Source organism: Python bivittatus, unplaced genomic scaffold, assembly GCF_059951505.1.
Source record: "Python bivittatus isolate LINGU-HERP-01145 unplaced genomic scaffold, Pbiv_v1 ctg000850_np1212, whole genome shotgun sequence".
In the NCBI taxonomy this organism is placed as follows: domain Eukaryota; kingdom Metazoa; phylum Chordata; class Lepidosauria; order Squamata; family Pythonidae; genus Python; species Python bivittatus.
The window spans coordinates 55,073,841-55,099,000 of record NW_028277112.1 but is presented as its reverse complement, the minus strand read 5'-3'; the positions used below and the strand labels follow the sequence as shown (position 1 = coordinate 55,099,000).

The 25,160-nt window shown below is 39.7% G+C and overlaps 1 long non-coding RNA gene across 1 annotated transcript; it reads left to right on the top strand.

The window, feature by feature from the left end:
• Window positions 1-357: 357 nt before the first annotated feature.
• On the top strand, window positions 358-25,160 carry LOC148213842 (uncharacterized). The gene is made up of 3 exons (XR_015793847.1): window positions 358-853; window positions 3,571-3,760; window positions 24,917-25,160. It is a non-coding gene; the product is annotated as an uncharacterized LOC148213842 (long non-coding RNA).

Below are 25,160 nucleotides of genomic sequence, written 5' to 3'. Positions count from 1 at the left end.
TGCATCTCCTAGTTGATTAAGGCCTCCAGGGAGGTGGCATGAGGTTGGGGGTGGCAAGAGGTGGTTAATTGTGGGAGGAGGTGGTACCACCTGCCATGAAGGAGGTGAATTGTGCACCCCATTTTCAAGAGGCCATCCTTGGACCCAACAGTATTAGACAACTTTCATCCAGTCTCCAACCTTCCCTTTTTAGGGAAGGTTGTTCAGCCAGTGGTTGGTGATTGGCTATGAAGGGCCCTGGATGAAGTGGATTATCTGGACCCTTTTCAGTCTGGGTTCAGGCCAGGGCACAGCACTAAAACTGCATTGGTCATGCTTGTAGATGACTTTTGGAGAGCACTGGATTGGGGTGATGCAATCATTCTGGCCCTCCTAGATCTCTCAGTGGCTTTTGATTCCATTGACCATAGTATCCTTATAGATTGGCTTTGAGAGTTGGGAGTGGGTGGCACCGTTTGCAGTGGTTCTCCTCCTTCTTCCATGGCTGGTTTCAGTCAATGTTAGTGGAGAAGGAGAGGTTGAAGTGGGGTGCTTCAGGGCTTTGGCCTTTCGCTTCTCCTTTTTAACATCTACATGAAACCACTGGGGATGGTCATCCGCTGGCATGGGATGTGGTATCATCATTATGCTGATAGCCAGCTATATATCTCCATCCCTATCTGGACAGGTGATGCTGTTGTACTGCTGTCTGAGTGCCTGGAGGCTGTGAGGATCTGGATGGGGAGAAACTGTCTTCAGTTCAACCCTAGCAAGATGTAGTGGCTCTAAATCTTTGACCTCTCCCCCTCCCCCAGGCCTGGGTGATATGTCATCTTTGACTCTGGACAGGATGTCACTCCCCTGCACTGAGCAGGTAAGCAATTTGGGGGTCCTCCTACTGCTCGAGGAGCAGGTGGCAGCTATGTCTAAGAGGGCTTTTGCACAGATTCATCTGGTGCACCAATTGTGGCCTTCCTGGACCAGGAGGCCTTGCTCATTCAGTGGTGTGCACAGTGATGGTTATCCCCGGGCTCACCCATGATAGTCTTCTGGGTGCAATTCAAGGTATTGGTTATTACCTTTAAAGTCCTATATGGTACAGGACCAGGTTATTTGTGGGACCACCTCTTCTTAAAGAAATCTGCTCATCCTACCTCATTGGATAGGGTAGGCACGCTCCTTGTCCCCTCCCTTAAATGTTGCCATCTTATGGGACCTAGGAAGCATGCCTTGTCTGTGGCGACCCCTGCCCTTTGGAACACCCTTCCCCCTGAAGTTCAGTAATAACTTGAGAAACACTGATTATAACAAACCCAATTCATTATTACTATTTATAAAAGCCCCCTTTTAACTCCTTCAATTCACCTTTATTATCTACAATTCCTCTGCTACCATCTGATCAAAGGTTAGTAAAGTGAATAATGGGTTCTACACCCTGGGAGCAGTGCAAAAACCAGTAGGAACTCATTGCATCATCAGAAACCAGCTACCACATTCATCTATTTCCCTCCCCTTTGTGGTACCACAACCTATTTCATCTTGGGCCAAGGCAGGACAGATCCCAAATGTTGCCAATTACATCAGAATTATTGTAGCTGCCCATATCAAACTGTTGCACGTTTTATTTTTTGTCAAAAAAGGATAGAATTGATAGTCACCATACAAAACTATTTATATAAAAAACCAGGGTATGGCAGCTTAAGGCAAGAACAAGTAATTATTACGCAGATACCAATAAGGATATACCAATTTTTGCCTGGGAAATATGGGGGTTGAGAGCCAGTATGGTATAATGGTTAAGGGCATTGGGCTAGTTTCTAGTTCTGCCCTAAAAGCATGAAGCCACCTACGTGCCTCTGGGTCAGTCTCTCTCTCTTGGCCCTAGGAAAAAGGCAAGGGCAAACCACTTCCAAAAATCTTGCCACAAGACCTACATGGACTTATCCAGGCAGCCGCCAGGAGTCAAGACTGATTTAAAGGCACACACACACAAGAAAAAGGTGGTGATAGTAATCTTTTCCTAAATAACATGGAAGGTTTCTTACAGCAACCTGAGAAGGTGCTGGTTTAAAAGAGGTGAAAAGATTGACCTTTTTTTTTTTCTCCAGAGACAACCAGGTCCCCATGCAACCTTTACTATAATTTTCTGCCCTGGTTCCCTTTGAGACTCCTAACTAACAAAAAAACCTACCTCAAGATCTGGAAGGTGCATTGGCCCCCTCATCCAGATGTTTTGGGCAATCTAGCAGAACTTTTAAAAGCCATTTTACTATAACAGCCATGAGTTTTGAAAAATGCTGTTTATCATAGTTTTTTTTTTAAAATAAATAAAAGACCCATCAAAAACATTTCATTTGCATTACTTTTTCCTTCTGTGTTTGCCCACTTACCTTGGGTTAATTGGAAACCAAATCTTGTCATTGTTTTTGTATCTGCTGGATACTTGGGCTACTAGAAGAAAAAGTTCTGGCACTTACCTACTACTATTTCAAATGCTTTGTTATATATTTAAAAATACAGCTTGGCAAACTACATTTTGACTGAAGGGCACTCAATTGGATATCATGTTGAAAATTTACTTTTCTAATTCATATGTGCATATTTTCTGATTTTACAAATGTTCTTTCAAGTATATTACTACTGAGATACTAGTGAGACTCATTCCTGAAGAAAGTAACTAGTCAAAACTTAAAAAGTTATTTTTTGTTTGAATAACAGTTTATGAAGGAACAGACATTGTTATATAGTACATAGAAGTGTTAAGTACAAGAGAATTTTGAAATACAACAAGTTTTCCAGCAAAAGCATCTAATTCTTGTGAGTTGGGGTTCTTGTAGCCATTAAAATGAAAAATAGCAATTTGGAATCCTACAAACACTACCCAGGATTATGGGTTTCTTGGTGCTGATGGCTGCTGCCCTGCTGATCTCTGCCACAGCTGAAGTATAGTGTTATTGTTGCTGAGGAATTTTTTTTTATTTTTTTTCAAATTTATTAGATGGATGAGAAGGTTCCGGAAAAGGGAACAAAGAGAACCAGGCTAAGAATTATTTGAAATAATTAACAAGCTGGCCATTTTGTGCTTCATAAAATTTTGCACACAACCATGTCTACCATGACAGATGCAGTTATTCACCTTCAAATGGTACTGATCTTGAATTCCACTATCACATTCCAGGCAGCAACCTAGAAATGTAACCAGCAGAGCTAGGAAATTTTAACTGCTATAAGCAGAAAAAGACAAAGAACAGCTAAAGTGAATTGCAAGGCGTTTGGAAGGAGATCACAAGGCTGATTTTATTTCTTTGCTTAAACTGTCTCTATCACTTTGTAGAACACATCAAATGATGTTTCCTAATGTTTCTGATCCAAGTCATATTTAGCCAGTGCTGGCTGGTCTTTCTGAACTTCGTTTTCAAAATAAATTGACTCGGGGTAACCACAATATACAATTTGTACATTAGCAGAATCAGCTATCACTTGAAGAGTTTGGTGGAGATCAGTATGGCAAGGGATGTATGGAATAAAGAGCAAGACATGTGCCATGATGTATTTATGCTGTACTAACGGTTGTTTATCATTAATCCCTAGGAAGCATGCCTTTATATGCAATGCTTGCTTGGAGAACATGAAACTTCACAAAATGATATGGACCTCCATAAGTCTCCTCACAGTTGATGATATGAGACCTATAGAGAGACGACTCAGCCTGTACATGCCCTGAATGGGATCTGCTGGAAATTTCATCCATTGATCAAAAGAGGGGAGACTGTGGAAGAATGTAAGCCATTTAAATATTAATAAATGTTTTAGGCAAACATTTAACAAGCAATAGAAGCAAGTAGGTACATAAGAATAGTTTCCATATTTTATCTGTGGTTAGGTTTCAAGAAGAACTTGGTCAGAGCAGCTAGAACTAGCTGAAGCTGTGGTTTGACATTAAGCAGGTAGACTTGGTGGGTTCAACATAGCATATCAGGTCTATTTTAAATTTTGTCTGTGTCTTTTTATAATTAACCTGATACCAATCTCATTTATAATTTTGTATTTCCTTGTTGCCTGTGAATTGGGGTCTTGCCCGTGGAATATTGCTGAACATGTCCATGTGTGCTTGACCTGGCTTTGCAAACCCATAATAGTGTTTGGAGGCTGAAATGTCTTGTCTACTCTAGTGTCCTGCTTGAGTAGACAAAACAATGTTGACAAGGTACTCAACAGGCTTGATAGTTGCTGCAAGTAACGTGTCTGTTTTCTAGATGCTACCTTACTAAGCACATTATGGGCAAAGCATTTCCAAGATTTACTCAAACTATAAACTATGCTTGAAATCCATAGTGGAGACAAAATTTAGTACGTTTACTCTTTCCCTATGTTATATGTTTGCGCTGGTTACACAGAAGAAAAAAAAAAGGTGAACACGGTTTGTTCTTAAGGAGTTCATCAATCCTAGCCCTGTTGCTAATTGCTCAATTACAGGCTTATGGTGCAATTACTTCCTAGTCTGAGATTAACTACTACCGTCTACCTTCCTCAAGGATTCCATTCATATAAAGGAAGGAAGGTTTTTTCTACCCATAGAAGTAAGAAAAAGTTTTTCTTCTCCTTGGTTGTGATTTGTATAGAAGATATCATAATTTTCATTAAAGGATCCATGAATTGTGTTGAACTCAAGACATACAGTATGTTTCTCTTGCTACATGTACTAATATTATTTTATGCATGGACATTGTAGCAAGTCTTTGTAGTGTATTAATCACAAATCTTTGTGAACACTGTTTTATACATAGAGATGGCTGAAATTAATAGATCACCCTACTTGTGCATGAGATCCATGTGGACATTTGAAGTAGTGTGGCCACTGAATCTGGGCATCAGTGTTGAATTCAGGGCCTGTATTTCAAGGAGATAAATTTATTCCATAGAAAAATGGGTGATGGGGTGATGGCAAACAAATCTAGTGTCAGCATACCGAATGTCGTGGCAATAAGAGAACCCACAGGAGATGACGCTGGTTGCTGCAGAATGTTTCTTGGTGTTCACTTTCATCTATACTCACCTTTTCTTTTGTTATTGTTTAAAACAAAATTCTGCTTCTTTTCGCATAAATGTGTATCACATTAGAACAGCAATCACGATACTTCTATAATTTAAGTCAGTTTAAATCAGTTTTTCACTGTTTTAGTAGAGATTGCAGAGAGGTCCTTTGTGAGCTTTCAGATATGGAATGGAGAAGCAGATGCAAAATGTGTAATGCCAGATTCGGAGAAGGAAATCATGTGGCATGGTTTACAATTGAAGTAATACCCATACCTCTGTAAAAGAAGAGAGGTAAGATCAATTAAACTCAGAGTCTCATGTTTTCTATCTGCACCACTGATTTGGAGATGACTGAATTAAAAACATATGTATAGTAGTCAATTTAAGGGTATGTGTTGCTGCCAAGCTGAATTTGATACAACTACCAGCTCCTCTGAGCAAATAGACCAAACAAACTATAATTGAATCAATAGGCAGATGGTCTCAGATGCACCAACATCTCAATCCATACATGTGCTCATTAAGTTTATATGCTAGCATTTTAGTTAATTTTGTTATCTACCCTTCCTTAATCTTGATTAGTGCATTAAGGAAAGCCAGTATTGATGTTCTTCTACCCTGTGGGTTCCTGTGGGGGTGTGTTTAATTTGTATCCATCTTAAGAAGTAGTTTAAAAACTGAGCTGAAATTGTGGGGGTTCATAACACATGGAAATGTTTGTAAAGGCACTAATTTCAGATTCTATTTTCTTTTTCTCTTTTTAACGAACAGGGCATTATTGCAAAACAGTGAACCCAATAAGAAACTTTCAGCAATCACCTTTTCAAAATGTCTTCTAATTCAGTCAGGACTCAGTTTTGTTTTGTTTTTCATTTCACAAAAAGAAGTGCCACTGAATGTTCATTTCAAAAGCCTTATTTGTCTGTATACTATATACCTCTCAAGTAGGGAGGCTGCACAGTGAAGACCTTTTGTGGTCCAAAATGGTAGGGCAACTCTACTCTATTCCAGTATTTGTATAGTTAAGTACTGGCACCTTGCTCATTTGCCTAGCGTTAATACAAGGACTTGGCTAGGATCAGCTCATCCCCAGTTTGCCTCTGATTACTTTAAGATTGCTCAATGGTGCTTCCAACCCATCTTCCTTTGCATCAGTAAGCCAGTTGCAGGCAACCTTTTGAGAATGCACTCTACAATGCTCTTGAGCTACCTTGCCTGCCCTTCATCAGTGCCAGAGGATCAGGTGATAGAGGCAGATCCCCATCATCACAGCAATTCCTAGATAGAAAGGAAACATTCTCACTACAGGGCAGGAAAAATATGCCACCTTCAAGGAATTGTCCAATAACAAGCTTCCCTTTTGGAAGCCTCAAAGCAATAGCTGGAGAGAAAAAAAATGTCACACTGAATCCTCTGCAGCAGGGTTCCTCAACCTTGGCGACTTGAAGATGTGCGGACTACAACTCTCAGAATTCCCCAGCCAGCATGGTTCAAATCCACACATCTTCAGGCCGCCAAGGTTGAGGAACTCTGCTCTACAGTAAAGCACACAGAGCCCTCCTCAGTAAGGATTGCATATTTTACAAGAAAGACTGGAGGATTAAAAAAGGATCTAGTTGTTGACTTCTGTCTCTTTTGAGGTGGATGCATTAACTAGGGAAATAACCAGTGCTGAAAAGCCTGCCTTCTGTAGACTACATGTGGCCAATGGGCAAAGGAAAGTAGGCCTCCCATTTGGAAGGTTGGCCCGTCAGAAACCATGAAATCATGATAGAAAAATCAAGGACAGATATAGATACATACACACACACACATACACAAACTGATATTGCAATCCCTGCTTCCCACTGAAGCCAACAGCCTATCAGAATTTGAAACTGGCAGTGTAGAATATCTTTGGTCCAATCAGTGGCCTCCATCCAGATTTCAACAACTCTCACTTATAAAATGTTTTGAGATGAAGTCCATTATGATTGTTTGACTGTTTATAACATACAGACACTTAGATACCAAGTCTACAAATAAGAAAGTACTACAATCTTTCAAGGGCTAGGTCTGGTCTACCCCTCTCACTATCTCTAGATGGTAAGATGATGGGAGTTGTAGTCCAACAAATCCAGATGGCTGTGGATTGAAATGGGTTTTGGAAAATATCTGGTTACAGTAAAAAGAAACCAAGAAACCAGACAGTCGGATGGATTCCTACCTAGAAAATGGAAGGTTAAAAACACTGGCTGCGAAAAGTGGAAACGACTACATGTCATTGCAGGGTGACACGTTTCTGTTCAGATGCCATTCAACCATGTGGATTCCCAAATGCCACTCAATTCTTCCATTTCATTTTCCAGCCCCTTAGGGTTTTGTTTTCCTAAAGTAATTATTTCCAACTTGAAGAATGAGTTTGCATATATAAATAAAGCAGCAGGCGGGTTAATTTGAGTTCCATACAACCAGGCAGCAGTCAGGTATTCTTCCAGGGTACTGTATTTCATCCTCCTTTATTTGCAGAACTGAAGAAAATCTCAGAGGGTTAAAAGCAATCATCCTAAGAGAAAAAATGCATATTATGGGGCTTATTATCTTTTAAAAAAAAGGAAGAAGAGAGAATCCATGACAGAGGAGTATACCTGAATAGAGGAGGTTTAGAAGAAGTGGCTAGAGAAAAAGTTTTCTTTTTCCTTTGATGATAAGAGAAAGTCTTCCTCAACCTTGAGTGGAGTTCATCTCCTGGTCACTTCATGGACATGCCTGTGTCCTTTTCTTGGCAACAATATGGATATCATTTGCCATTGCCTTCTTTCAAGATGCCTTTTTGATTGTGAAGTTGAGTCCTGCAACTCCCTAGTGGTGTCCTATCCAACAACTAACCAGGTTTGATCCTCCATAGCTTTCCTGAGATTAGGAGCTGCCGTTCGTTGGGATCACTCTTGCAATATCAATCCATAACACCAACTTAAATCCATCAAATGAAGCAGAGATGTGGCACAAAGAAATAGAACAATTGTACACAATGTTGGCTTGGGTTCCACAACATATTTATCCATAATTTATGGAATCATTATTTATTCACCCAGTTTTCTGTGTTTGTCTGGTACATTGAACTGTAAACTAAACACAGAGGCTCAATTCATACTATAAAGGTTTACTTATGTGTTCGTTTATTTATTTATAGGGAAATCTACATCCTGCTGCCTTTACAGGACTCAAGGCAGTTTACAGTACTGAGAAAAATGCAAATATATAAAATAACTACTATTAAAAACCTTTAAGAAAAGTACTTCACCATTAGGGCCCATTTCCCTGTAAAACAAACCAGTCTAAGTGCCTTCTTAAAAACCAAGTTTGGTGTGGTGCTTAAGACACCAGGTTAGACACCAGGAGACTGTGAGTTCTAGTCCTGCCTTAAGCATGAAGCCAGCTGAGTGATCTCGGGCCAGTCACTCCCTCTCAGTCCTAGGAAGCAGGCAAGGGCAAACCACTTCCAAAATCTTGCCAAGAAAACTGCAGGGACTTGTCTAGGCAGTCGCCAGGAGTCACTGGCCCAAAGGCACACAAAAAGCAAAACAGAACAAACGAGCAAAGACCAAGAGGTTAGGGGCACCACATGCCTCAGGAGGTAGTGGCCAATTCTTAGCACAAAACCTCTTGCTTCTTCTCCTCCTTCTCATGCTCATGAGGAGCCAGCAGAAGGGGGAGGGGGGACCTGATCTGCTAGTTCCAAACACCCCATCCTCTTTCCCTTCTTTCCTTCTTCCCCTGTCATACCCAAAAGTGAAGTTTTATATCTGCTTTGAGCTAGCACTGTTGCACGCTCTTGTTCACTGTCCTTCTTACTGTCAATCACCCTTCTTTCTCTGCCTGCAGAGACATGCATGCCACACTCTTCGCCTTGCTATTCAAATCCACAGGGCCAAATGATTTCTTCTAGCCTGAGGGCAGCTGGAAGAGAAATGTCACACAGTCCTGGTCTATGGCAGCTATTAAGAGGGGAACAGCATTCACATATCCAATGGGAAGATCCTTTTTTTTTTTTTTTTTTAAGGATACGCAGAAACAAAATCTCTGAGCAGCAAAATAAAATATATTGGTTTATGAAATGAAATAAGCACACACTCACACTGTACTCACCCTCACGTACATAAACACAAAGTCCCTTTATGTTAGGCTGGTCAGGCACTAGTTCTGGGAATAGGACCCACCTATTCATCCCAGAGTCATGACTTATATAAGGTCCGGCGTTGCTGAGCGGATCTCTGCTGTTGGCTCTCTGCTCAGGAAGTTGGAGGTAAAATCAGCGGTATCATGTAAAGCCTTTTTGGCTCCATTGTCCTGGCAATGTCGCTAGCAATTCAACTTTTTCCTCTCTGTCTTCATGCCTGTGCTATAGTGATTTCTAGTTTTGATATGGTTAATTGACTGATCAATAAAGTTATACTACTAGTACTAGCCAATTTGGTGTAGTGGTTAAGGCACCAGGCTAGAAAGCGGGAGACTCTGAGTTCTAGTCCCACCTCAGGCACAAAGCCAGCTGGGTGGCCTTGGGCCAGTCACTCCCTTTCAGCCCTAGGAAGCAGGCAAGGGCAAGCCCCTTCTGAAACACCTTGCCAAGAAAACTGCAGGGACATGTTCAGACGGTCACCAGGAGTCAGCACTGACTCAAAGGCATACATGCACAACCCCCCACCCCAACCCCCACTACTACAATGATTTCTAATCTAGGTTTTTTTAAGATCACAGAATTCCCTCTGCCCCCTCGCAACTTAGCTTCCTTCTCTCCATTCCTTCTCCACTCCCATTGCCTGAACTTTACAGCTGAAGCTACAATCGGACAGGAAGCACTTCCTATCTCATCCCAATTTCCTACTTCTTGCATCCTGCAATTTCCCTATATCACTTACAACTTTAGCCTTCCCTGCCATCCACCCAGCTTCCCTTCTGCTCCCTGCCAAGCCAGGGAGCTTCTTAAGAAAACAAAATAACCTGAATTGACTACTGTATTAGAGAGCATCTGGATGGCATTTTATTGTGTTCATCATGTGGTCCAGATAAGATTGTCCTCCACCCATAATTCTCCCTTTTCACCACTGCCTTTGCCTCCCTTCTTCCAAAAAGTCTGTTAAAAACAAAGAGACCGATGCCTTCTGCTTTTTGAAAGGGAGCACTAACAGCTTTCTGTCAAGAAGCATCTCTAGTACAATGGTTTCCAATCTTGGCCTGAAGGCCACTGGTGGCCCCTGGTGGAAACCCAAAACTAAAATTTGGATTTTTCACCCAAAATCTTCCGTCAGGTATCAAATCACCCCCACTATGAATAACTTAAGAAACATTACCCAAACCACTGCTTACAGACTGTTACTAAAATTTATTCTGGTCATGTAATTGCTGTGACCTAGGCCCAAAGAAATCGAAGTAGCCATTATGAAGTGGGAAGGCCCTCTTTGAAACATTTGTAAAATCAATAATGATGGCTAATTGGTGGGGTTTCATTGCCCCTTTCCCCATAACCTCAAAGAATGATTCTTTTGTGGGGGCAGCGGGAGACAAACTCCCAATTTGTAAGGAACTGCTCCAAAAGGAAGGCGTCATTTCATAAAACAGCGTAAGGAAGAGAGGAGGAGAGCAAACTGTCGAGACAGAATAATGGGGAAAGAGAGTTAGACCCAGAAAACCAAACAAATGAAACAGTTGACCCTGTGATCTTTTCTTTCCATAAACCTGTTCTGGTAAAAAGGAGCAGACATTTTTAAAGAACAGTAATATTCACTTCATAACTCCCTCTGTGCAGGGGAAAAAAAATCCACCCTCAAATCTTATTGATTCTATTTATTATGTCAAAGGTTGCCAGCAAAATTCTGTTCTCTGGTGAAATTCAGCTAGACCGAAAGCATGAATTGTGTGGCAAAGCTGCTAGGAAAGCAGATGGATCTCTTCTTCTCTTCCTATTTATGAACTATGTAGGAGCAAATATTTTGCTTTCTGTTAAAGAGCTTTGACATCATCATCATCTCCGGTGAAAGGAGGATTGTGTTTAATCAAATAATTTCTCTTTAAATTGAAAGGGCCTTGTTAAATTCTCTGAGAATATGCTAAAGGAGGCAGGTTTTTTTTTTCTTCTTTCCTGGAGAAGAGGCATTTGTTGCTTTAAAGTCAAATTTTTCTTCCTTTGGGGCAAATGTATTTATTTATTTTATTCATTTTTTCATTGATCCCTGCTTCAGCCTCTTGGTGCTTTGCAAACCCCATCAATACAAAAGAATAAAACGTCCACCACACAAACAATAAAGCACCATAACTTAATCAGCAAAACATAATGTATAAGGCGCTGAGTCACAGAGTCTCCAGGTCAAACATGGAGTTACTATTCTGGCAGTAACTGAAAGGAGACAGCATAAATTTCCTGCCACAGCAAGGTTGTTTTTGTTTTTAGCTTTAATTAACTTGTATTAATCGTTGTTCTGTTGTTTTGACATATATACAGGGATCTGAAGTAAAATTTATTAATCAAAATTTTAAAAAATATATTAATCCTAGGCAGTTAATCAGGCTATACTGTGGTTTGAATGTGAAACAATTTGAGCTCGAAATTGCTGTACAAAATGACTCCTGAAAAAAATAAGTGAGTTTTCTGGATTTGATTTGAGCATGAGAGAAACTGGCTGGTTTGCCTCAAATATGAAGCACTCAAAAGCTGCCATTTTGAGTGGAACTGTTTTGACTGCTGCTGGCAAGTTTTGTTTTGTTTTTTTAATTTTACCTTCTGAACCAGAATACCAGGGGGTCATGTTCCTTTTGCTATTGGCTTAGGTTGGGGGGTGGATTTTAAAAAAAAAGATTCCTATGCTGAAGTTGGACTTCATGTGTGAGTTTACATCTATGGGTGGCCTTTAGAAGAAAAGCAAAATACTAATACAGTATTGGTTGGATTTGCCTGCTAAGCTAAGTATTCTGGGCACTCTGGGCATGCTCTTGGGTCCTTTTTGTTTTGAAATTCAGGAGTCTTAATTTTCGAAGGCATTCTGAAAGGTCTTTGTTTTCTATGCTTAATTCATGGGTTTGGATGACTGCTTGAGCTATGGCTTTTTGGAGTTTTTGATTTCAGTGCATCCGGAAAACAAAAGGAATAATCCTAGCCTGTTGGCTTGCTGAATTTCTGGCATCCATCCTTGCATTCTGTCCATTCTCTTGTGGCCTCTTTGTATAGAGACTTAAGAGTACATTTAGATATGCAAAAGACTCTTTGCTGCTTTGGTGGGTTGTATGCACTCTGTTCATGCTCTTGTGCATTACTGGTGCAGTCCATGGTCCATTTTGCTTCAGGGGCACATTTGAACATTGCTTTGATCAGCTTGCTGCAGTTAGTTTGCTGAGTGTGGGTTACTCTTTTCTTTGATCTGCTATCAATAATCTAAATATAATTTATGATGTAAATTGGCAGTCAGGCAGGGAAGAATTTTTCTGTCTGTGTTTCACAGAAAGTAGCCTCCCTACAGGGCAAACCCACTCTCCTTCGCTCCCCTCCCCCGAGAAAACAAACTGATTTGGGGCTTGTTCTGTTGAAATCCAGCCTATTCAAAATATTTCAATGGAACAGTCTGGATATTTTGCTTTGAGCTTAAAACAAAACCTTTTTCATGTTGTACATACCCCTAGGTCCTACTGGGTCATTTTTATTAAATGATCATAATGAGGTTATTCGTTAAACAGGGCAAAATTTCTTGCTGGAACAATTACAGGTCCAATTACAGCAATTATAGGTCAGCATGATGTGCAACCTTATGCTAATCCTGGACTTTTTTATGTTTATTAGATTCCTCTGTTTGATGTATGGTAATGTCATATTTTGCTGGATTAATGTTATGCCCTGATGGTGGGAATGAAACACAACCAAGAGTGTGTTGTTTTCTCTCACTTTCCTGCTTGCTCCCAGATCTTGGAAATCCTGTTGGCACCTGGCCTCCAAATTTCATGATGCATTTCTCAGATTCAAGATGCTGTCAAAGTGCTTTTAAGGATAACATATGTTTAGAAAGCTTCTTTTTCAGATAAGATGATAAAATAATGCATTTTGCAGACAATGTATTCAGAATTATTCAAGTGCATTTTTTTAAATCCATTCAATCACGTCAAATTCTTGGAGACTGCCTGGATAAGTCCCTGCAGTTTTCTTGGCAAGGTTTTTCAGAAGTGATTTGCCACTGCCTCCTTCCTAGGGCTGAGAGAGAGTGACTGGCCCAAGGTCACCCAGCTGGCTTCGTGCCTAAGGTGGGACTAGAACTCACAGTCTCCTGGTTTCTAGCCTGGTGCCTTGATCACTACACCAAACTGGCTCTTATTCAAGTGCATATTTACATACATTTTGTTATTTTTTAAAAAACAATTACAGACCAATACAGAAAAAGGAGAGAGTAGATTCATGACTTAATCCATATAAAGCAGACATGCACTGAACACAGACATCTGTCCATTCCTACATCAAGCCCTTGACTATTAACCAACCTGATTTCCAACTGCTGACTTTTGCTTTGATTCATTGCTGAGAACTCGAAACCTCAAGTGTGAATGTGATGTTGTGTTCTATCTTAAATGTGAAATTGTGTGTATTGCTGTCTTCTGACCAACTTTAGCCTTGGGTGAATGTAGAGCCTGAGTTTTAATGTTCCATAAAACCAGAAGGCATGAGAGGTACAAATGGAAAACCATGCCTGTTATAATAATGACTACATATTTTCACATTAGAAACATCTATTAAGGCACCTTTCCAATGCACTATTTCCATGTTAGCCACAGGGGACAGTAATTAAATTAACCAAAGCCACCTTCATTTTAAATGTGCCTATGACATAAAGTCACAGGGGCAAATAATTAAATGAAATAGGAACTAATAGTTCTTGGAGAGAGTGAATGTTTTCTCTCTCTTTTCTTTGTCATAGATGCAGGTTGCAGAAAGTATAAACATAATGCAGCTTTTTAAAAAGGCTGCAAAACTTTACACACTGCACTGACTCCTTCTGGAGATGAGCAAGGCTGCTTACGTTTGTGGAAGAGTCAAGATCTAATAAAGACGGAGGAATGTGGGAAGCAATATTCTTCATTTCCCCTTTTCTTCTTCACACTTCACTATGACTTCTCACTCGCTTTTGGATATTAGATTGACCAACATGGCACAGAGGCAGCAACTATATATAGCACCTCCCCACTCCTTGCAGCACTCGTATGAGTCAGCCCATTAACCCCAAGAAAGTCAACAGAGTTCACTAAATGCAACTTCATTCTTGAGTGCAATCTAGGATTTCGGCATATCATGACTGAATAAGTGATCTTGGTGGTGAAGACTTGTCACAAAGGGTGACTGGTCATTGGGATCTGGGAGAATGGCTTTCTGGCATTCCACCTTCTCAGGCTCTCCTGTGGTGCAAGCTGCAACTGGCTGTACTTGATACAGGGGCCTGGACTGTGAAATTCCCTCCCTGTTAAATTATAGCTGGCACCAAGCCTTGAAAGCATCCAGCACCTGCTGAAAACTTATTTGTTCATCCAGGCTTTTAATTGAATATATGCTGGGGTGACTCTCGTTGTTGTTCTTGTTGTCCTGGTTTTAATGGGTTGCAATTTTATAGTTTTTATATGTTATACTTTTATGGATTTTAAGGTTGTAATATTACAATGATAGAGCGTTACGGTTCTAAGCTAATGTAATTTTATGGTTTTTAATCCTATTTTGTACCCTGTTTGGGATTATTATGCTTATAATGAAAAGCAGGAAACAGTTTATACCTGCGGTTTTACTCTCTGGTTATTCTTTCCATATTATATTATGCACCAGTGAATCACTGCTCATTCTGTAATGCTCTTTCTCCATTCTTCTGTTGATAGAGGGTGCTGATCAAGTCTTTTGAATGAATCAGAAACACTCTAGAACACATCTAGGGTGCTTCCAATTCCTGTAGAATGTATCTATGGGAATTTAATTACATATTACTGGCAGATACAAAAGCTCATAATCATTTCACTTTGCAACCATCACCATAATTCCAAGGAAATCAGAAAAACCTGATCTGCCAACTGGGAGACAATGGGATCTGAGGACCATCTTTAATGTTTTAAAGCCAGGTTTCAAAGTGACTTGTGCAGGCCTTTTAACTTTGAATGTCCTGTGAATGTTCCTCCCTCCCTCCTGAATATAATTTGGAAGCGCAGAGTATTGTCTTACACAATGGCAGTTCTCTAACCTCTGCCCAGGAGGTTAACGATAAAGGTTGGACTTCTAATATGAATCAATAATGGGATGACCACATCTTCTGATCAGGTTTCTAGCCAACAAGTCAGCCAATCAACTTGTCCTTTTAGTAATTTCTTCCCTCCCCAGTCTTATGAAAGTAAATCCTTTTAAGACTATTAAGAACTTTGTTCTAATTTTATTTCCTCTATTGATTTCTGTTGTATTTCTGCAAACTTTGAAGAAGTTCCTCTAAGTCTACTGATCGAAATTGCTTGGATTCAGATCAACACTTCCTTGTGCCTACTACTCCTTGATCTTCATTTACAGTACCCTTGGCTCCCCATCTGGCCAAGGCAAAACACCTGGCCAACCCTTTCTTCTTCCTTGAGGTGGATGGGATATGAAATCATCCTTACTGAAGCAGAGTGATCTTGAATGTCTCATGCATTCAGCCGCTCTCCTGAATACTTAGTGTTTTTGCAGCAAGATCCTGGAGTAGTGTTACAAGTATTTGACGTTTAAATAAAAACTGTCCAAAATAGACCAATTTCTGTATTAAAACTGGGGAGGGATCATACTGCATTCACTTCAAACCTTATTCTGGGTGTTATCTGAATTACTAGTCAATTTCCTGTTTGTGGCTTTTTAGGTATGTAGGGTTTGTAAAAGGATACACCTGACAGCTGAATCTGAATAGCATCTTTTTCAAAATACAGTATTTGTGCCTGTATTCTATACCCATATATCTACTGTATTTTCAGGCCTCTATTTCTTTTTTTTTTTTAACTTGATTCTGAATAGAATGTTTTTCAGTTAGAATGGACTGAAATTTATCAGAATTTATTTATTTATTTATTTATTTATTTATTTATAACTCATCTCAGAAATTCTAGGCAATATACAACAGCAACAGCATCAATGCCCAAGCACAATACAGTAAATACAATAAAATGAAAAAGCTAAAGTGGAATTAAAAAAGGAACACACTGGACATAAAAGAAGTACTGGTCACCCAAACAATAATACACATATGAAGGGATTATTTCAATATGTATAAAATAAAAAGAAGAGAGAAGAATCAGTAATATACTAGGGAGTCAAAGAACCAAGCAAAATATAGTAAGCATCTACAGTGTGGTCAATGGGAAACAAGTGACATTGTCTGTCATAATGTTATGACGCACACTATTTTTCTTAAGTACTTGTGTGCTACATCACAAAGCAAGTATGAAAAGGTAGTGCTTGCACTGTGAGTCACAATGCACATTCCATCATATTGGCTTCAGCACTGTGTCAGCATGAGAACAGATGCCAATGAATGCTAACAATTAAGAAAAGGTAAAGCTAGTCAACTTCTTTTTTGTCTTAATCCTCAACAAGAGGGTATGTAATCTTCCAGACAGTTCAGAAGCACAGAATGTGGAATTAGTACTGATGTTTGAGGTTAACAGAAACATGGTCAGAAAATATCTTCAGGGCCAGATTAGCTGCATCCTAGTGTACTGGAGGAACTTGCTAATGGTCTGAGCAAACCTTTATATATTATTTGGGAAAATTGTAAAGAATGAACAAAGTGTCAGAAGACTGGAGGAGGGCAAATGTCCATATATTCAAAAATGAGAAAGGTTGATCTAGAGTATTACAGATCAGTCAGTCTGACATTGATGCCTGGGAAGAATCTACAGTACCTCAGAAATAAATTGATCTGCAAGCATCTTGATAACAACATACTGTAATATCCATCAGAAGTGTGGAAGTGTGCATGGATTTCTGAAGAGAAAATTCTCTCTTGCTGTTGCTCTCTTTCATTTTTATATGGAGAAGATTCATAATTTAGGGAACAGAAATCAAAAGCACAGGTATGGAATGGGAAGATTTGGAAATAATATTTCCAAAAAAAGTCCTTGAAATGATAGTTGATTGCAAACAGAATATGAGTAGTGTAATGTAGCTGAAAAAAGGCAAGTACCATTTAAGATGCATCAACAGCAATGTAATTTCTAAATTGTGGGAAATAATTGTTCAGCTTTATTCTGCCCACATCAAATATTGTTTCCAGTATTTAAGAAATACTGAGTCAGGCTGAACAGGTTCAGAAAGGGAAACAAGGATGATCAGTGAATTAGAAGCTAAATTGTATGAAGAGAATTAGAATATTTCGTGTTGATAAGAGAAGATAGAGGAGTATATGATAGCACTTTAAAGTACTTAAAAGAATGTCATACCAGCAACGGTCAAGATCTGTTTTCTATCATCCTAGAGAGGCACAACATGGAATAATGAACTTTTATAGGAAAGCAGAGTCTAACTGAATTTTTTTTTTAAAAATCCTAATAGTAAGAGCAGTAGAATCAAGTACAGAGTGAGGCAATGAGATCTCAGTCTCTGGATATGTTCAAGCAGAATTTGGACAACCATATTTTGTGGACACTTTAAAGAGACAGGATCGAATCAATGCCCTAAATGCTCCCTTCCAATTCTGCTATTAGGTAGGCATAACCAGGTTCTGTGGAGAGGAACGAAATCAAATAATGGTGTTTAGAATAACAAATAACACACACACACACACACACACAAATATAGTATTTATTAATAAATGTTATTATTAAATTATTAATAAATAAGCATTTATTTAAAATAACAAAGCCAACTTGGCTGACAAAGAGCAGAGTTGAATATATCTTTCTGGATTAGTGCAGAAACGGTATCATATATTTTCTCAGGTTGGTCCAAACACCTGGGAAAATCCCAACCTTTCTCATTAGCTTTATCACCCCAGCTCAGTGGTCTCCCTTACTGTGAAGCTCAATGGATGATTAATCATTGTAACTTTATTGGACAGTGTTTTGAAACCTTACTGAAAGCCTCTGCTTGACTTCAGCTTAGAGGCTCCAACTGCAGAGCTTAGAGCGTCACTCTGTTCTGTTCTACCAGTTCAGGCTGTAGTCAGTGCCTCGTGGTCACATTCTCGTGACTCTTATTAGCATGGCTAGCTCATCTACAGCTATGAGTGAATGTCGATAGAGGATATGACTGAATTATATAATTATTATTGTTGTAATGTTGTTGTTAGTGTATTGTTTAATCTTGTAGATGTTTAGCATGCATGTTATTGGACTGTGAACCGCCTAGAGTCAGCTGCAGTGCAAATTCTCATAAATAAGTAAATATGCAAGTGGTTTAGATCTCTTTTATTCACTTGCACAATATTTTGGGGTGCTCTGTTTGTAAGGACATACTTGCTTTTCTTTTTAAATACAGACTAACAGTACTTTCCACCTTATAATTTGCTCTTGTAAGATTTAATTCAGGTGCACTGAAAAAAAGAGAAATAAATTATTGACTTAAAATGATCTCTGTGAACTTACCACATTTGTGGAAACGGTATATTCATTTGTTTTATAATATATAGTGTTAGAAACGTGGCTTACTTCATAGCCTGATATTTCATTTTATTAAATGACCAAATGACCATAACACTTCACCTTGGGTGATGATATATTGTCTACGCTGAAGCATCTCCACAGCACAACTTGGTTTTGAAGCCTGGATCTAAATAATAGGTTTCTGAAAACAAACAAGCAAACATGAAATAGAAATGACAAAACTGTGTTTGCTGGGGAGAGGGGGGAGGGAGTTTTAACCAAACATTTATTTTGTCATGCTAAAGTTGCATTTCAGTTGAAAACTGGTCTGGAATGACATAGAACAAGGGAGCAATGGGAGCAGATTTCTCAGTCAAGAACTTGAATGTGCTTATTTTGCCTCCTCTTTTTTCATAGGTGGCTTAAGGATGCAAAATGACTGGATAGATATACTTTATTTTTTATTTCTTAGTGATCCTTTCAGTTAATTGGTTGCTTTACTTTTATAATTTCTATACTGATGTCCTAAAATTCTAATCAAGGCAGATAATATTACTATTACTACCACTACTACTACTACTACTACTAATAATAATAATAATAATTTTGCTGAAGAAACAGTGGATCACCTAGTTAGCTGCTGCAAGAAGATCATACAGACTGACTACAAACAACAGCATGACGAAGTAGCAATAATGGTGCATTGGAATATCTGCAAGAAATACCATTTGCCTACAATCAAGAGCTGGTGGGACCATAAAACAGACAAAGTAATAGCAAATGAAGAAGCTAAAGTGCTCTGGGACTTTAGAATTCAGACAGACAAGCACCTGCCCCATAACACCCCAGGTTTAACAATTGTTGATAAGAAAGACAAACAAGTCTGGATAGTGGACATTGCAATACCTGGAGACAGTGGAATAGAAGAGAAAGAAGTGGAGAAAATCATAAAATACAAAGACCTGCAATTAGAAATAGAACAACTGTGGCAAAAAAAAGCAAAGATACTACCAATGGTAATAGGCGCCTTGGGTGCAATCCCAAAACATCTGGAGTACCACTTGAAGCCCATCAGCATTGATAAAATCACCATCAGTCAATTGCAAAAGGCAGCTTTACTTGGAACAGCTTCCATCCTGCAACGATACCTTTAACACCATCAAACAACAACATCTGCCCATCCCAGGTCCTGGGGAAGGACTTGATAGGTGGATAAAAATGCCAAATGGCTGACTATGTGACCAACCATAATTTCTCATGATAGAGCTTGGGTATAATTTCTGGATTTGTTTTCATTTTTTTGGCAAAATTTCTGCAATCTCTCTATTTTTTGTATCCTCTAGAATAACACCTAGGTATATAAAATGTTCTGTAGATTTTGTTTTGGTGGAAGCTACCACAAGCTTAATCTGACCATCATCTGTCCATTTTGCTATAACTCAACAATTTTTAAGTAATAATTTGGAGTTACCCCATGAAGGTCAGTCTTGTATGTACTAGGGCTAGAGGAGAATAAAAAGGCTATTGTAATACATAAATTCCAATCAGTGTTACAGATTGTAATATTTTAGGGTTAAAATGTTTTCTGCTGCTCTCTTTTTTAAAAAAAGTGAACATTATTTAATCTGTATAAAATTATCATAGACATTGAACCATATACACAAACATTTGGTGATATTTACTACCAATGACTGTGACATTTTCAACTTATTAAAAAGCAATAAAAAACAGAATGAGACTTTTTTACCTTTAAAATCCTTGATCTTTGCAACAGTGAGCTAATGGGATACCAAGAACATTACCTCTGACAGCTCAGAGATGGGCATATCTATCCTGGAAAATAAAGTTATCACAGTTTTTTAGACATACAAAATTGGCTTCCAATTAACATTTTTTCCTTCTGCCTCTCAAGTTGGAATGCAAATATTTATCTAATAATGCAATACAGTTTCCTAACGTTACTCAGCTTTTCAGTGGACAGCAAGTTGTAACGTATTGAGCATGTAAACGTTCTTGTATCATATTTACCCCATTCATTTAAACTCCCCTGCTTGATTTACATAAGGAGAATCAATGTAGTAAACATAACCTACTGTACACTGGACAGGCTCCCTACTGTAATGTGATTCTGCTTATACACCCTTTACCAGCCCTATCTTTTTAAAAAGCATCTGTGCCAAAATCAAATAAATGCTTACATTCACATGCATAAAATGCTGCTGTGCTGAGCAACTGCTGCAAAGTTGATCTGCAGCATTTACCTTTCATTATCATGTCAGGCAGCAAAACTCATTTGTTTCAAGATGTCGATAATTGGATTTCCACAAAACAAAGAACAAGGAGTTGTAGAACTGAAACCAAGCATGACATGTAAATAATTGTAACTTGCATAAGGGTGAGTGTATTTGCATATGTATGTTCAGTGCAAGCAACATTCCCTATGGAGGGCTTAAATGAATAAATATGCCAATTTTGATGCCTCTCAGTTAAAGTTTAGCTTGTTGAACTTCACAATTTTGCATGAAAGTGTAATACATTTAGTGTAACTTTCCCCTCCAATTTTGCCGTATACAGTTTTTGCAAAAAGAAAAAAAAATCCCATAATGTATTTTTTTGACATTTTTATGAATATATGCATGTATATGACATTATTTATGTGAATATATGCAGACTTCCCTTGCTATTCATTTCCTTTAAAAAATGGCGAACTGCAATAGAAAATTCAGGGAAATGCTGATATGGAATAAGAACCCAGTGAAGACTCTCTCTGTGCATGTGTGTGTGGGCCATGGAACTGGGAGGACTTGGAGCTGGTGGATCCCGAGGTTCTCCCAACAGATCTCTGGAAACATTTTGCTTTCTAGGTCCTCAAAATCCCAGCAACGAAGGGCCAATCCCACTTTGGCAAGAGGAGCCCCTTCTTCACTCTCTCGGCCACATTCTCTGTAGATAGAATGGGAGCCCCTGGGACACCTTCCAGAGGTCGCAGAACAGCAGCCTTATTGGTGTTAAACACACAGAGCCATTTCCATCCATTTAGAATAAATATGGTTAGCCTGTTATCTTTCTATAAATGTCCTCATCTATAAGGAGATTATTTAGTTATTTTTAAATAAATACAAGCATTTTCATCCATTTAGATTAAATCTAGTTAGCCTGTTATCCTTCTTAAAAGACCCGTGTGTTGTTACATTTATATATAGGTATGTATGAATTTTGCTTGATAGACTTCCAACTATTGAAGTTTCTCAGGCGTTCGTGCTCTGGGGCAACAAGTACTTTACTAAATATCTCTCTTTGCTTGATATTGTGAAGACCGCCCATCGTTTGTGGGAAATGGTGTGAAAGTTCTGTCTCTCTGCTGGAGCAGCTGCAGTCTTTGCATGATGAAGATGCATCTGTGGAAAAGGCTTCCACGGCACTCCAGTCTCCCAGCCCTGCAAACATTTAATGAATGAACAATTGCAAGTTTTTAGATTGGAGTAGATACTCTGAGAGCCATTACACTTTTCCCTGTTGCTATTCATTCCAATTACGCACCTGTGAGACAAGAGACAAAAGTAGAATGTTGATGACTGAGCAAAGTACAAGTGATTCTACTTGTTTGGTGAATACCTTATCGCTTATTTGCATGTAGATCACTTTGCACACTATAACATGCCATGCTATCTGCACGTGCACAGATTGGCCTGGGTCTGTAAGAAGCAACTACTGCATCTGTAGGATGCTGTGGCATGTGGTGAATCACTGAACTCCAGATGAGCCATCTTCGTTTTTCTTTCTTTTTCTTTTTGTTTTATTATAATGTTGTAAATCATTATATATTGTATTATTTCAATGCAGATTTCAATGCAGTAATGTTTATACAATATGATTAAAATTATTAACATTCTATTATTTAAGAAACTTAAAGTACTGAAAATAAAAGGAGAAAAGTAAAAATTCTATCAGTATTAACTGCCATTTAGGATGTCAGTATTACAAGCATAAAATTATTTAACTTTTCATCCAAAGTTGAATATAAGATAAAAAAGAAAGAACCACTGCAATTCACATCAAAGTTTTAGTTATAGGATAATAGTTTCGGTCTTGAACTAATTACTTAATATTAAGATCTCTGTTATAGTGTTACTTAATGTGTGTATGTGTGTATGTATGTATGTGTGTATATATATATATGTGTGTGTGTGTGTGTGTATGTGTATGTATGTATGTATGTATGTGTATATATATACAGTGGTACCTTGGGTTACGAACTTAATCCGTTCTGTGACTCTGATCGCATCTCGAGTTGGTCGCAACCCGAGGTAAATTTCCCCATAAGGTTCAATGTAAATACGGTTAATCCGTTCCGCCCTCCGAATTTGGTCGCACCCCAAGGCAAATTTCCCCATAAGGTTCAATGTAAATACGGTTAATCCGCCCTCCGAATTTGGTCGCAACCCGAGACAAATTTCCCCCATAAGGTTCAATGTAAATACGGTTAAACAGTTCTGAAACATATGCATTTTATTTTTAAACCACAAAAACATGAAAAAAAGTACAGTACAGCACAGTATGAAGAGGGAGAATGGGGTGGGGAGGCAGTTATTGTTTGGAGGGAGAGTCCCCCTCCAAAAGGACATCGGGGAGATCTCCTTCAGGGGTTTCCTCTCTTCTTTGCCTCTTAGCTGCAGGCTCAGTTCTGGGGAAAAACCTGTCTAAAGTCAGTTGTTTTTTCCTGCGCTGCATAACCCTCCGGAAATGAAATTGCCATGCTGACAAGCACACCAAAAACCTTCCAAACGCCACAAAACACACCACAAGCCTCACCAAACGCCTCCTTGCTACCGCGATCTCGCCCACAGGAAGCCGCGACCACGTGGCAGCAGGGAAAATGGCCACGGATCCGGTTCGTAACTCGAGGTGGTTCGCAACCCGAGGTAAATGTTTGGGGCCGGAGCTGGTCGTAACCCGAAAAATTCATAAGCAGAGGCGTTCGTAACCCGAGGTACCACTGTATATATATATGTGTGTGTGTATGTATGTGTGTGTATATATATATATGTGTGTGTGTGTGTACACACACACACACACATATACATACACAGGTAGTCCTCAAGTTACGACCATTCGTTCAGCAATAGTTCAAAGTTATGGCGGCAATGAATGAATGGTAACTACACCCAGTCCCTGAAGTTATGGCCATTGCAGTCCCCCAACAGTCATATGATCAAAATCTGGGCTCATGGCAGCCCACCCGCACTTACAAGTGCAGGGGCATTTCAGTTCCCCCCACCCACCTATCTCCCCTCAATCTCTGTCCTTTTGGCCACCCTGCATAGTGGTACTCCTCAGTGGCCGTGCTGGGGCTGAAATAGAGGCCTGGGGCCTTCAGCCCCAGTGCTGCCGCTGAGGAGTGCCATCTCAAGCTCCACAATGTGGCCAGCCACCCCAGTGCCACAGTGCAAAGCCCCCACTGCCCTGCACACGCCAGGCCTTCTTCTCGAGGCCACTTGCACTGTTCTTCAGATAGTGTTCCCTGTTCTCACGATGTTTCAGAAAGCCTCAGAAGCTTTCTGAAGGCTTTCTGGAGCATCGCAAGAACAGAGTGCACTATTTGAAGAATGGCACTAGTGGCCTCGGGAAGAAGGCCTGGTGTAGCCAGCAGCTGCCTTGCATAGATCCAGGCAGGCTGCATCTCGTCAGCAGCAGGAGGAAGACAGATACGGTCAGCTGGGAGCGGCAGGGCCTGTGGAGCGCAGGGTGGTGGGGACTTTGTGCTGTGGCACTGGGGTGGCTGGCCCAGGGGCAGTGGTGGCCAGCTGAGATTGCTGAAGGCCCCGGGCCTCTACTTCAGCCCCAGTGCCACTGGTGCTTCATTGCTGCTGAGGAGTGCCACTGCGCAGGGTGGCCAAAAGGGCAGAGATGGGTGGGAGAGAGGCAGGTAGGTTCAAGAGAGAGCAGAGGAGGCACTTCCTTACTTTACCGAGACTCAGGGCTTGGAGGGCCAAGCCAGGAATAGCTTGGGTCAGGGTGGGTCGTTGCTGAACAATCTGTGGGATTTGGCTTTTAGGGAGTGCTGGGATTGCTGTCGCTAAGTAATGCAATCATGTGATGTTTCAGGGACAGAAAGTCTGGTCCCAATTACCATCGTAACTCAAGGACTACCTATATGATTATATGTCGATAAAAGGAAATAAAAACAAGACAAAGCAAATTTAACAAAAGTTAAAAACTTCAAAAGCTAAAATATCTAAAAAGTAGGGGGCGAAAGTCATAATAATATATATATTTTTAAAACAACTATGGATTTCTGTCAACATTTTTCTTACAGGATTTTTTTAAAGAAAAGGATTTGGGGAAAGGAAAAAGAGAAGGACAAACAAATCATGAAAGAGAACAAGAGTACATAACAATGTGTGGTAGTCCTTCGGGTTCAAAGAAGTCATGCTGTCGTGCAATTCATCTGTGGACACGGAGATGACACTGCAGTCCCAGTTTGGAAGCGCAGAGTCTAGCACAATGGGGCACTGGAAGTCCATTGTTGTAGTAACTGTAGGTGTTATTCTGTTACACCA